Source organism: Lissotriton vulgaris, chromosome 4_1 (genome assembly GCF_964263255.1).
Source record: "Lissotriton vulgaris chromosome 4_1, aLisVul1.2, whole genome shotgun sequence".
Classification (NCBI taxonomy): Eukaryota; Metazoa; Chordata; class Amphibia; order Caudata; family Salamandridae; genus Lissotriton; species Lissotriton vulgaris.
The window spans coordinates 991,935,938-991,949,607 of record NC_141691.1 but is presented as its reverse complement, the minus strand read 5'-3'; the positions used below and the strand labels follow the sequence as shown (position 1 = coordinate 991,949,607).

The window sequence follows — 13,670 nt, the reverse complement described above, 5'->3', positions numbered from 1 at the left end:
GGCTGAGGTTTAATAAATACCTTCTGACTTCAATCCTACCTCTCCTGGGCTCTTATTTATTCGGAAAACACCACAACCCTCGCAACCCGAAGTACTTGGCCTGAAGCAACCTCTGTGGAAGTTTGAGACCGATCGGTTGCTGCATCAGAAAACGCAGTTTGATTGAAATATTGGCAAGGGAGTGCCCTGCTGGCTGGTGGACGCTGGGGGCGGCGTGTGGATCTACGCAAGATTGGGGACGGAATAACGGCGTGCAGGCCGCGGTGAATGAAGGCGGTAGTGGCGGAAGCACGAAAAGCGGCTGTGCGGCAACGATACTAGCCCAGAGAGTGGATACTCGGGACACTGTGGGCATATCTGACCCGGCAGGTGAGCGGGGCCGTACCAGCATGCAGAGCAGAGGCGGGAGGGCCCCCCTATACGGACAAGGAGAGCTGCCGAATTGCAAGCTGCCGCAGGCGGGTACATCGAAGGTGTGTCCCGGAGCTCCAGGGAGGTCTGAGAGGCGCGCACAACGGGAGGCGGCTCAGCGACTGGAGAGGGGGCAGCCCAGTGCTAGCGATCAGCAAGAAGGGGGCCCGAGGTGGGGACGGACAGGAGCATTCCCCTACCTTTGGAGCGGGCTCATGCACCCTGGCGAGATATCTGCAGCTGGGACACTGGGAGCAGCCCCGTGGGGGTGACTATATAGGCACAGTGTGAGACCAAGTCGAGCCCCCCCCAAACCCCCCCCTCCAAAAGGTCAGACTGGAGAAGAGACATCGCGGGAGGCAGCACTGCTACACAAGGACACAGCTGAGGAGCGGTGACGAGTTGCACAACCCTGTACAGTACTATTGGGTGGGTACAGGATCTTCAGACGCAAGACACACCTGCTCGACACACTGCGTAGTGCATGATGGTGCTTGAGGGGTAGTAGCACAATTATAGCGTGTTGGAGGCCTGGTAAACGGGTGGGTTGCAAAGAGCTTTGTGCAGTGGACAGTTAAGTGTCTGGACACTGGAAATCGGCAGGCATACCCAGAGGAGTTGTATGAGACTGCACAGCGGAGCCATTGCACTTGTGTGTTGGCAGTTGCACCTGGACTGATTGGACTGGGGGGGCAGTAGACCTGACGTACCATATCTCTGTGAAACAATATGGGGAAACCCGACACCAGGCAGCCGAAACTCAATTTCGAAACTGCCCAAAAAGCGGCTCAATCCAAGCGAGATGATCTGGAGGCGGAAGAGGAAGGCAGTCGGAAAGGGGGAACAGCCACCCAGAACTCAGATGCATAATATCCTGCAGGAAATGAGTCAAGGATTTGCAACGGTGGTGGATAAGGTAGATCGCATGATCTCCAGAATGGATGCCATAGCGCACAAGTTAGATGCCCATGAGGAGCGTATTAAGGAAACAGAGAGAAGGATATCTGATAACGATGACACTACCGCCGGGCATACTGCACAACTAGCGCGCATGGATAAAATCCTGCGAACAATAGCGGCTAAGAATGAGGATTTGGAGGCTCGCAAAATGGAGGAGTGCGTGCAAAAGTTATTGATCACAGCAATAGGAGCTGAGGCGGTTTCGTCACAATTTATAGTTGAGCGCGCCCACAGATCCCTAGGTCCAAGGCCGCCCCCCCCCCCCGCCCCCCCCCCCCCTCCGGCCTATAATAGCACGGCTGCTAAATTATCAAGACCGGGGTGTAGCCCTTCGCGTAGCCAGGCACAAACAAACCATGAACTATGACGGCAACGACTTCTCAATCTATCCGGACTTCATGCTGATGGTACAAGAGGAACAACGTAAATTTCTTGATGTGAAGAAAAAACTGCGGGCCGCACAAATAGACTATGCCCTACTCTATCCAGCAAAATTATGGATCACACACCAAGGAAAGCTGCGCTTCTTTACTAATCCTCACCAAGTAGAAAACTTCCTCCGGTCGGTGAAGCGACAGAGGTGCGAGGGCGGTAGCCCTGGTACTTCTCGACAATCATCCCCTGAGGGAGCTGCAGATGGGCGACAGTGACAGTAGCAGATGCACTCAACGGCAGCTGAGGAGGGACAGTGGAGTATAGGTTAATGTGGCTGAGAACCGCAGGAGGGACATGGCAGGTTGTATCAGTTGTTTAATGAGGCTGTGATTCAGGCTCTTCTCCCCCTGGGATGGGACCCTGTTGCGACACCAGAGGTGGGACCAGGAGGGGAGAAGTCACTGTGTAGCCCTCTAGAAATGTCCCCCAGTGGGTGTACCCCTATGGCAGTATGCAGCACGCACGGTGCTGGAGACTTCGGGACTTTTGTGGCTTTGTTGGGGGGGGGGGGCAGGGGGGAGGGTGTTGGATACTGGCAAGATTGGGTTGCTTCAGTGGGTGGTGAGTAGGGTGGGAGACGTCTGGGGTGTTCGATGTTTGAGTTGGGTTGCAATTACGATGTCTATTAATGAATATACCTGGGTTCTATTGGAGTGTTACGGGCGGCATCAAAGTAACATGACAAGGGCAAGGGGGTGTAGGACGCTACTACAGAAATGTGACCTCGGACAGCCGCTAAATGCAGGGCACATACTAGAAGACCATGGCTGAGGCAGCTGTAGGCACATTGAATATCATATCATGGAACGTACGAGGCCTGGGTGACCCTAGAAAAAAGAGGCAAATTCTATCGTATTTAGATAGGCATAATGTAATTATTGCACTGTTACAGGAGACGCACTGTCCACGAAATACTCTGATCCTGTTTGTCAGCAAATGGGCTGGGAACAGAATCTTTTCTTCGTATTCCCCTTACGCCAGAGGTACTGCGATATTGGTTAAGAAGCAGGCCCCCTTTCAACTAGCAGGAGCCTCGTGGGACTCAGAAGGCAGGTACTGCATAGCTTGGGGGAGGATAGGGTCTCAATCAGTTACCCTGGCCTGTTGTTATGGTCCAAACACGGATGTACCTGGGTTCTTTGATACGCTTTGGGCGAAGATATTTGAATTGGATTCTACACATGTGATTTAGGGAGGAGATTTCAATGTCACATACAGTCCCAACATGGACCGGTCCCACCCCGCGCCGCGTCATTATATAAAAGCACAGACAGTAATGAAGGAAATTATCAGGACCTATCAGCTAACAGACACTTGGAGGCATAAGCACCCATATACACGTGAGGGCACACACTTCACTGCGCAGGCACATTCCTGGGCTAGGTTGGATTACTTCTTTGTGGCTAGGGGATTGTCCCCAGTGATAGCTGACACCAGACACCTTGCTAGGAAATATTCTGATCACGCAACGGTGCTGATGGCCCTCTCCTCTACCGACTTTAACACGCCGCGCAGGCCCTGGAAACTGTATGCATCTGCTCTGCTTGACACGTTCTTCCAGGAAGAATTGAGGGAGGAGATCAGTGATTTCTTCCAGAGAAATAAAGATTCGGTCCAAAGGGTGGAAATAGTTTGGGAAGCATTTAAAGTAACGATAAGGGGGGTTCTGTATAGCGGAGGGAACTAGACTGCTTAAAGATATACAGGCTGGAAGGACCTCAAGGGGCTGGAAACTGCGATGGCTGAACACTCTGAGGGAGCCACGCAAGCTATTTTTCTCGAAAAACTCACTCTATACAAGGAAGAGGCCCATAGGGAAGCAAGATTTAAAGGAAAGTACTAGACAGCCAGGAACTATGGTGAGGGGAATAGACCTGAGGAGATATTAGCTCAAAAAGTAAAGCGCCCCGTGGCGTTGGACAGGCGTGGCGTTGGACAGGCAGAGGAGGCCAGGGGTGGCGACCGTGGCCTCCCCTACATGGTTGGGGGCCATGTTTGATGGTCTTGGATGGGTGGATGTGTGGCGGCACCTGCATGCGGAGAGGCGGGAATACACATATGTCTCGGCTGTTCGTGGCTCCCTCTCGCGCCTTGATTGTGTGTTTGTACCAGGGGCCTTCCTTGATAGGGTGAAGGGGGCGGCGATCCGGCCTCGCGGGTTATCTGACCATTCCCCCGTCGCGGTCCAGATTGATCTGTGCAAGGCGCGCCAACCGTTCAGGTGGCGGATGTCCACGTGGCACCTGCAGCGTCCAGATTACTCCCAGCACCTCCGTGGCGCGATTGCCCGCTATTGGCAGGACAACCTTACCGGGGGGGGGGTGGACGCAGTGAGAGTCTGCAAGGCTATGAAGCCCACCTTGAGGAGTATAGATATCGCTTGGTGCGCTTCTGCTCGCCGAACTCGGCAAGAAAGTATTGTTGATGCTGCAGCGCGGGTGGAGGACCTGGAGGCGCGACACAGGGAGGTAGCCGATGATATCACGCTGCGGCTGCTCCTACAGGCACAGCAGTCTTACTCCTCGGTCTTATTGGATGAGGCTCGCCAGGCGTGGTTGGCCACACGTAGTAGAGTGTACCAGTGGGGCGACAAGTCTTGCACTATGCTCCACAGGCTTTGCCAACAGACTTTGCAGCCACTCACTCTGCTGGGACTTGTTGACGACGCCAGGGTGGCAATAATGGATCCGGCGATTCTTGCAGCAAGCTTTGCGCGCTATTATGGGCATCAGTATGCCTCTCAGGAGACTCTCTCCCCTGACGGCATCGAGGGTTACCTCGCGGCAGTCCCCCCGCTTGCTGTGTCTGATGAGGTGCGCGATGCCCTAGATCTTCCCCTAACGGCTGAGGAACTGGGCGACGCATTGGGTCAACTGAATGTGGGCAAAGCACCGGGGCCGAGCGGGTTCCCCAGCGAATTCTATAGGAAATTTTATCTGCAGCTCGGGCCGCATAACATGCGGGCCTGGGAGCAGGCGCGGGAGCATGGCCGCCTTCCCCCAGATTGGCGCCATGCCGAAATCGTGGTATTCCAGAAGCCGGGTAGACCCCCTGATCGCCATGAATCTTATCGTCCCATATCCCTCATTAATTTTGAAGCCAAGCTCCAGGCCAAGGCGCTCGCGAACCGCCTGCTTCCACACATTTCGGCCCTCGTTCACCCAGATCAGGCGGGCTTTATGCCGCGCCGAGCGACGAGGCACAACATTCGGCGGGCGCAGGCTGCGATTGACGCGATTGGGTCTTCGGAAGATCAGGCGGCGCTTCTGCTGGCTGATATTGACAGTGCCTTCGATTCGGTCAGCTGGACCTTTCTCTTTGCTCTTCTGCCGCGGCTGAACCTGGGCCCGGTCTTCGTCTCCTATGTAAAGTTGCTTTATACAGATGTCACTGCCTCGGTGTGTGTCTCTGGGGCAACTTCCGCTCGGTTTCCTGTGACCAGGGGCACTCGTCAAGGGTGTCCACTCTCCCCGTACCTGTTCGCGCTGGCTATGGAGCCGCTGGCAGCCCGGGTGCGCCGGGATGCGCTTTATCGAGGCTTCGTGTGAGGAGCGGATCACTCGGATCGCATAGCTCTATATGCCGATGACGTGCTATTCTTCATGACCGACCTACAGCGCACGGGCCCTCGTGTCCTAGAACTCATGCAGGAGTTTGGTCAGGCGTCGGGGCTCTTCCTTAACCCGCGCAAGTCGACCCTATGGGTGTTGAGGGGTGACACGGTGAACTGTCCCTGGGCTGCGTCCCTTCAGGTGGCTGTGGATGGCGTGAAGTACTTGGGTGTTTTCCTCTCTGCCTCGGCCTCGGTGGCGTGGGATCGGAACGTCCAGCCTGTGTGGGATCGGGTCCAGATGGACGTCAAAACATGGACGCGTATGCCTCTTAACATCTATGGCCGGTCAGCCATCTTTAAGATGGTGGCCCTGCCTCGTCTTCTCTACCAACTACAGAATCATCCATTTAAGATCGACCCGCAGTGGTTCCGGAGTGTTGACTCTGTGCTGGGCCAATTTCTGTGGGCCGAGGGTGCCTCCAGGGTGGCACTACGCACGTGCTTTCTTTCTACATACTGCGGCGGCTTGGCGTCCGCGGACATACTGTCTTATTATCAAGCTTCCCATCTCCTTGTGCTTAACGAGTGGTGGTATGGGGACCGTAGTGATCCGGCCTATGCTCTGGAGCATTCTTTAATGGGTGGTGCCTCCCTCCACACCTTGCTGTACTCGGCCAGGCGGAGGCGACTGCTTCCCCAGGTCACACAGGTGGTCTTCGCGGTCTGGCGGCGGGCCCTGCACCGTATGGGCTGGTGGGGTAGACTGACGGCCGAGACTCCGTTATGGCGTAATGGCCTACTTCCAGCGCTGGCGTCTCTGTCCGGGTTCGGTGGCTGAGACGCGATCGGGATCTCATCCCTCGGCCATGTCCTTACTGGCACTACACTTAAGTCCTTTCAGGACCTTAGTTCTGAATTTAGCATGCCCAGGTCCCAGTTCTTCCGGTACCTCCAGTTTCGCCACGCTCTTGCCCCTAGCCTGGTGGGCTTGGAGCGATTCCCCGACTTTAGCCCCATTGAGGCAAAACTTTTTATGGGGGACCTGGGCGACAAGAAGGTCTCTCAGATATACCGCTCCCTGGTCACGCACTGCTCCCCTTCCCTCTCGACATTGAAGGCCTCCTGGGAGAATGATGTTGGTCCCCTGGATGAAGATGACTGGCGTGAGGCCCTTGAATCTCCCCGTGGTGCTGCTATAGCTATCCGCCTCCGCTTTATCCAATTCAAATACCTTCACAGGGCATATTATACTAGGGACCGCCTGTGGCGAGCGGGTCTTATAGCTGCTCCGGAATGTCTGAGGTGCGGTACTGAAAGGGGGACGCTTTTCCATACTGTGTGGTCCTGTGAGAGACTGACTAGATTCTGGACTGGGGTTTGGGACTGCCTGTCGGAGGTGTTGGGGTGGGACCTGCCCCGTACCCCTAGGTTGGGCCTTCTTCATGTCCTTGAAAACGTTGGGGGTAACATTTACAAAAGTCACCTGTTGCTGCTAGGGCTGGTGGTGGCCAAGAGGGATCTGGCCCAGGCCTGGAAGAGTGAACGTGCCCCCCCACTTGGTGCCTGGAAGGCGGGCTTGGACTTTCTCATGGGTCTGGAGCAGCCTGTTTTCGAAGCCCGGGGGTGTCCCCGCAAACATTACAAAATCTGGAAACGGTGGGCGGACTACAGGGGCCTGGCCCTTGACCCTCCAATGGACATTGACGATGCACTGCCTCCAGATGTGGATCCCATACCCTAGGCTGCTGCCCAGCACCACCTTTGCTTTCCATCTCCTGTTGCTGAACTATGATCACGTGCACTGGGTTAGGGTGGGATAAGGGGTGGGTAGTTTGGGGAAGGGGTTGGAAGGTGTTAGTGGGGTTGGGGGGGATGGGGGTAGTTGGGGGTATATCATTCTGAAGCTATGGGTTCCATGCTGTGTCTTTACATATGTGTCGTTGACAGTCTCCTCCTGACTGTGGAGGGCTGTACCAAATCTTGCTTGAACTCTTAATAAAAACGGTTTTGAAAAAAAAAAAGTAAAGCGCCCGCAGGGCTCCTTGTACATCACAGAGGTGAGAGATTCGACTGGGGAGCACTATCGGGATACAGCTGCTATACTCAATGCATTCCTAGAGCACTACAACACACTTTATACCACTACAGAGCTGGGTGATATTGATTTAGATAGCTTTCTGGGAGACGTTGCATTGGGATGGCTTAGCGATGGGCAGAGAGCGTATTTATGTGCACCATTTGAACTGGACGAGGTGAGAGACGCCATAATGAGTATGCAATCCGGCAAAGCCAGGGGCACAGATGGGATTCCGATCGAATTCTATAAAACATACATTGATATTATGGCTCCTGTGCTTAGGGAGGTATACGAGGATGCGCTGGAAGTGGGTCATCTCCCTCCCACTATGAGGGAAGCCCTCATAATGTCCTTGTTGAAGCCGGGTAAGACCCCAGAACTTTGCGACTCATATAGGCCGTTATCGCTCCTTAATTGCAATGCGAAAATCCTAGCTAAACTCATTGCGACGCGGTTGAGCCAGTTGATGGAAAACCTGATTTTGCCAGACCAGTCGGGTTTTGTGCCAGGGAGATCCACGTCCCACAATTTAAGAACACTCTTTGCCTTTATTAATACTATATCCCCGGATCTTTCTATGGCAGCGATTTTTTTAGATGCCGCTAAGGCATTCAATTCTGTGGATTGGATCTATATCTTTGCAGTTATGAGAAGGATGGGGTTTCCACCTCTGTTTTTATCATGGATTAAACTACTGTATACCATGCCGGTAGCAAGGGTTTTGATTAATGGCCACGTATCTCAAATATACCACATACCGAGGGGGACTAGGCAGGGATGCCCACTGTCCCCTCTACTATTTGCTATTGCAGTTGAGCCGCTAGCGGCGAAGTTGCGCCAATGCCATCGTGATAAGGCCCTACAATGCTTTCAAAGTCAAATATCCGTGTCCCTCTATGCGGACGACATTACCCTATATGTCCGCGATCCACTAAATATTCTAAACCCAATACTGCGTGAATTCATAGTCTTTGGTAGACTCTCTTGGGTCCAGATCAATTGGAGTAAATCAAGCATTTTCCCGCTCACTGATGCTACGGAAAGATTTTCGTTGGACTATCCCCTTGAGTGATGTGCGAGAGACTTAAAATATCTGGGCATTATAGTTACTAAAGACAGGGGAGAACTTTTGCGACTGAACTACGGGACAACCATGACCCGAGTGGCGGAGAGCATCTCGAGATGGGTGGCTTTACCTTTGTCCATGGCTGGCCGTGCGTCATTGATCAAAATGGTGATACTCCGACAGTTTTTGTACCTTTTTTTAAATATACCCTGCTACCCAGGAACGTATTTTTTTAAGACACTTAGGACAGAGCTAATACGACTGGTCTGGGGGGGTAAGCAGCCGAGATTGCAGTGGGAAGTGTTGACACGGCCATACCCTAAGGAGGGTTTGGTATACCAGAGTTTGAGCTCTATTTCACCGCAGAGCAGGCCCGTTTTGCATGGTACTGGATTAAACAGCCGAAATATATGCCACAAATAGCGACAGAACATTGGCTGGCGCACCCTGTTCCTTTGCACGGAACATTATTCCTAACAGTGGGTGCAGTTGGGCGACAGCCGAATTCGCTTACGTGCACAATCAAAACATGGCAGCGCCTGGGCCGTACTCTAGGGGTGCCCATGTTATATTCACTGCTGCTTCCCCTTACTTACCACCCTAACATGCCTCTGCTACAGGAAGCAATATTTCGTGATTTTAAGGTCAAGACACACATCAATACGTGGGGGGATTTGTACCATGATCAGAAATTCCGTTCGAACGGACATACCGTATGTTCCCAGAGACGCAGAAAACGCCTCTTGACACTTTCTTTATATCAGATTATGGCAAGGTGTACGGTCACTTACACAGGAATTCCCGGATGAGCCGCAGGTGTTAGCCCCCCTTCACCTCATGCTGGGCAAGATCACAATCAAGAAACTAGTATCCCAGATTTATACATCAGTGCACACACAGAAGGAGTTTACTGATACACAGTCACGTAGGTGATGGGGGGGGAGGAGTTAGGTACAGCCCTGATGGACGACCAATGAGATTTCTGCTGTCTACAGACAGAGCAAGTCTCAGCGAGTAGCAGGCTCCGGATCATTCATTAGAAGTTTTTGCACAGGCTGTCATATACTCCGGCTAAGATGTACAGATATCAGCTTAGGGCAAATGATAGATGCGATAGATGCCAAACTGAGGGAGCTGATTTCCTTCACTTGGCCGGGAATGCCCCACCATAAAAGACTATTGGACCCAAGTGTTTGCTGCACTACAGGCAATGATAGATACCCCTGTGAAGCCGGATCCTTTGATGGCTGTACTGGGGTGTGTTAAGCCTCTCAGAGCTGAACATCGTCAATTTGTTACTATAGCGCTTCTAATGGCTAAAAGAAGGGTGGCCTGCAGATGGGGCAGGGGGAGGGCGCCCAAGTTCAAGGCATGGTTGGAGGACTGATAAAGTGCCAGGAGCAACTTGCTACCTATGCGGAACTGTTACCTGTGTTATCCAGACCCAATGATATATGAGCCCCATTAACATGCTATTTAATATCTCACGGAAGGGAACAGACTGAGCATGCCATAATATAACATGTTGGGGATGGTCTTGACAGTGGGCCTGCGTAGACTGACACAGGATGAAAGCTTGCAATTTGTGAAAGGGTGGGCGCTTAGAGGTGCAAAGGGCGGGCAATATAGTTGTGACATGTGTTACTTTTGGATGGATATAGACGAAACAATAATATGTTGGGAGCACATGCCTATGATAATGTATAAGGTGAACTGTGACGGCTATGCTCTGATGACCCTTCATATGTATAAATATGATGTACTCATAATGAGGATTGACAACAGTCGTCCTGTAAGGATAGATATATGTGATGTACGCATGGTAACAATAGAACCAAATCATATTGTATTGAGATGAGAGATTGTAGTACTGTTATGTACCCTGAAAACAATAAACAGAAATAAAAAAAATAAAAAAAGGATTGCAAATCCAATTCAAATTCACTACTCTCTGAACCATACTATAGAGATAGAGTATTGCAATTGGAAGACCCAACCTCCCAAAGAAGTTCAGGCTAAAAGGAACTATTCACACTAAGAGCTCTGCCGTGGCTACACAGAACAAGAGCAAAATAAATCTAAAATCTGATGTTCTGAAAATAATCTATGACTATCTCTATAAGGAATTTAGCATCATATTATTAAAGCACAGTTTCTGTAGAAAGAACGTTAAAACATAATAAGAGACTAACAAATTTAGATAATTTGATTACTGTATTAAAGATCCACAATCAATGCATATAAAAAACATTTTAAGAAGCTGTCATGAGTCTTACAGCTCATGTTATAAAAACACATTTATTCAAAGTAAATCTAACGCTAAATAAAAGAATTCATAAGCAGATGGTTCAAAATTCAAGATTCCTACCACCTACAAAAGGCAGTAGGATGTTTCACAAAAGCCCTCCTAGCATGGGTAAAGGGATCAAGCTAAAGTCCCCTAAAGAGAAGTCCATGTGCAAGGGCAACAGGAATGGAGCAATAAACAGGAAATTTCAAGTCTGGTCTCTCACCAGACACCTCCAAATCGTCTAGCATTCTCCAGGTACAAATGATACACCAGCATACTTTTCCATGTGGCTCATGAGAAACGACTGCCCATTCCATCCTCATAGGTTAGTTGACAAAGCTTATTTACTTTGTTGCTCTTTCACAGGTTTAGTCCAAAGGTTGGGTTCACACAAAGAAGTAATAAAAGAAAGACTCTCGTCGAATAAAGAATGTTGCATGACGGAACTGATGAAGCAACATGTTAGAAAAAGTGAAAAAAGTCCTATAAAAGGCAGCCTAAAGAGGAAAAAAATGCATTCAATGCATTTTAAAGTTAACATTTCTTTTTTAGTAAAATAAACTCATGGTTTAGTTCAAGCGTAATGAAATAAGTCAAACAGATCATATATGAGAATATTTGAAAAGTTGCCAGTGATCTCTACACAAAAATGTTCAACTTTAATTTTGGCCTACTATCATAATTTTAAAAGTACCTACAAGTAAACTACTTCCAAAAATCATTGAAATAAGATTGTTTCACTAATTATAACTAACTAAACAATATGCTTACTGGTTGTATTTATTTTTAAAAGTGGAAAAATACTGAAAATTGACCTTCTTGTAATTGACTCGCCATGCTGTCTTCCCTGAATTACAGGCCAACAGCTGATCAGGCAGACAGCATGGCCAGTCAAAAAACAGGATGAGATTAATACCAGCATATGTTAATACATATATGAAGTATGATAATATTTCCTTGTGGGTGTAATGTTTTTTAATATTTGGTTGCTTAATTTGCCAAGACATGAAGGCATCAAAGTTTGAAGGAATGTTCATCAGTTAAATGAATGTGAAAAATTACCATTTTGCAACTCCATTTATTCTCAAAACACAAAATAAATACCAACAAAAAGCCCCAAAAATAAACATGGATAAGTACAGACGGAAATGTTAAAAAATACCATAAAACCGGGAGCTCCAATTATAAGATCCTAATGTTGTTGAGCACTTATATTGACATTTTCAGTCATATAGCACATTTGTTATTGTTATGTTATTGTGATTTTTATAGCGCACAGCTGCCCCAGCAAAGGGGCGCACCGGCGCTTTTGACTGGCAGAAGGAAAATACCAATACATAACAGAACAGAAAGAAAAAAGGAGTAGCCCGAGGAGCACTTATGGGCAAGGAGGGAAGAGGCATGTTTTGATGGCCCTCCTAAAAACAGACAAATCCTCTAGGGCACGGATATGAGCTGGTAGTGAGTTCCAGAGCTTGGCCGAGAGGTAACGGAACGACCGACCTCCGGCCCGAGAACGTTTGAACCGTGGAACTGAAGCCAGATTCTGACCCAATGACCTCAAAGAGCGGGAGGGAACATATGTGGTAAGAAGATGCGTCAAGATCTGGGGGGAAGACAGCTTAAGAATTTTTTTTTCACAACCAAAAGGAAGACAGCTTAAGAATTTTAAAAGAAAGACAAAGAGTCTTAAACTCGATCCTTTGAGCCATGGGTAGCCAATGGAGCTTATGAATGGTTGCTTTCGCCGAGCAGAACCTAGGTAGGCCCACCAGGGCTCTGGCTGCAGCGTTCTGAACACGTTGCAACCGCATGACTTCCGCTTGATTGGCCCCCAGTAGGATTGAACTCGCATAATCTAATCGCGAGATTATAGTGGCCTGGATTATCAACTGTCTGGTCGGGTGTCAAAAAATTTCAGGACTGGCCTAAGCTCACGCAATATACCGAAACAGGTAGCAGCTACTTTTTTTGTGTGTCCGCAAAAACTGAGGGCGGGATCTAACCAGACAACCACATTTTTCACCTCAACCATTTGCAGCACTTTCTATCTTTGGTATGGCGCACAGAAGAATATCAACAGAAATTTTACATTTCATCATTCATTTTCATAACGATTTTGTTAATAAACATGTTAAATTCGTTATATGATTAATCTTGTTATTGTACCCTATCCAGGCACACGTTTACGGTGCTGGGACGTATAAGGAGGGGTGATCAGCTTTCATACTTCATCATACTCATCATCTAAAAGCTCTTATCCTTATGATAACAGCTAAACATAAATGGGCATATTTTTGAGAGAAACGTGGCAACGCTTGTTACTACGAAGAAGCACTGCAAAAGAACTCACACCCCGCAACATCAAAGCACAAGGAAGACGGGTACTATTATACACGGGCACCAGCAGACACAATGCGAACGCGCAAGCATAAATATAAAAGAAAACAATAATTTAATAAAATGAGTATTGGGAATACCTCACACGGCGGAAATCAAAGAAGGGATACGAGGGTCCATATATTTTATCTGAAAGCATTCAATAGAGCCACAGCCATTGGAAATCCCGCCCTTCTACAAGCAGGAACTGTTTATTGGACACATGGTGTTGACAAATGCTAATACTATTCTAGCTCCGAGATGGCAATTGGCCAGCTCCGCGAAGGCAGTAGCCAGTCCCCAGAAAGGCGCGTGCGATTGGAGTAGACCGAAAAACAAAAGGCGAAGGGACCACGGAGATTGGTCCGTGTAGTTTGTGGGGACCAACGGAATCTATGCAAGTTCTTCAGCACAGCTGTGGTGTCATCACCGGAAGGAACATACTTTAAAGAAAATTAGTGGATGCTGCCAGCGTATGTATCGCTCGTGTGCAAGGATC

General features: G+C 49.3%; 1 protein-coding gene across 1 annotated transcript in view; it reads right to left on the bottom strand.

Annotated features, from left to right (window-relative positions):
* Window positions 1–13,388, bottom strand: part of MPPE1 (metallophosphoesterase 1) — a 736,638-nt gene extending 723,250 nt beyond the window's left edge. The window contains exon 1 of the mRNA XM_086965256.1: window positions 13,273–13,388. The gene's annotated coding sequence lies outside the window, so the exon portion shown is untranslated. The remainder of the gene's footprint in view (window positions 1–13,272) is intronic.
* Window positions 13,389–13,670: the final 282 nt, after the last annotated feature.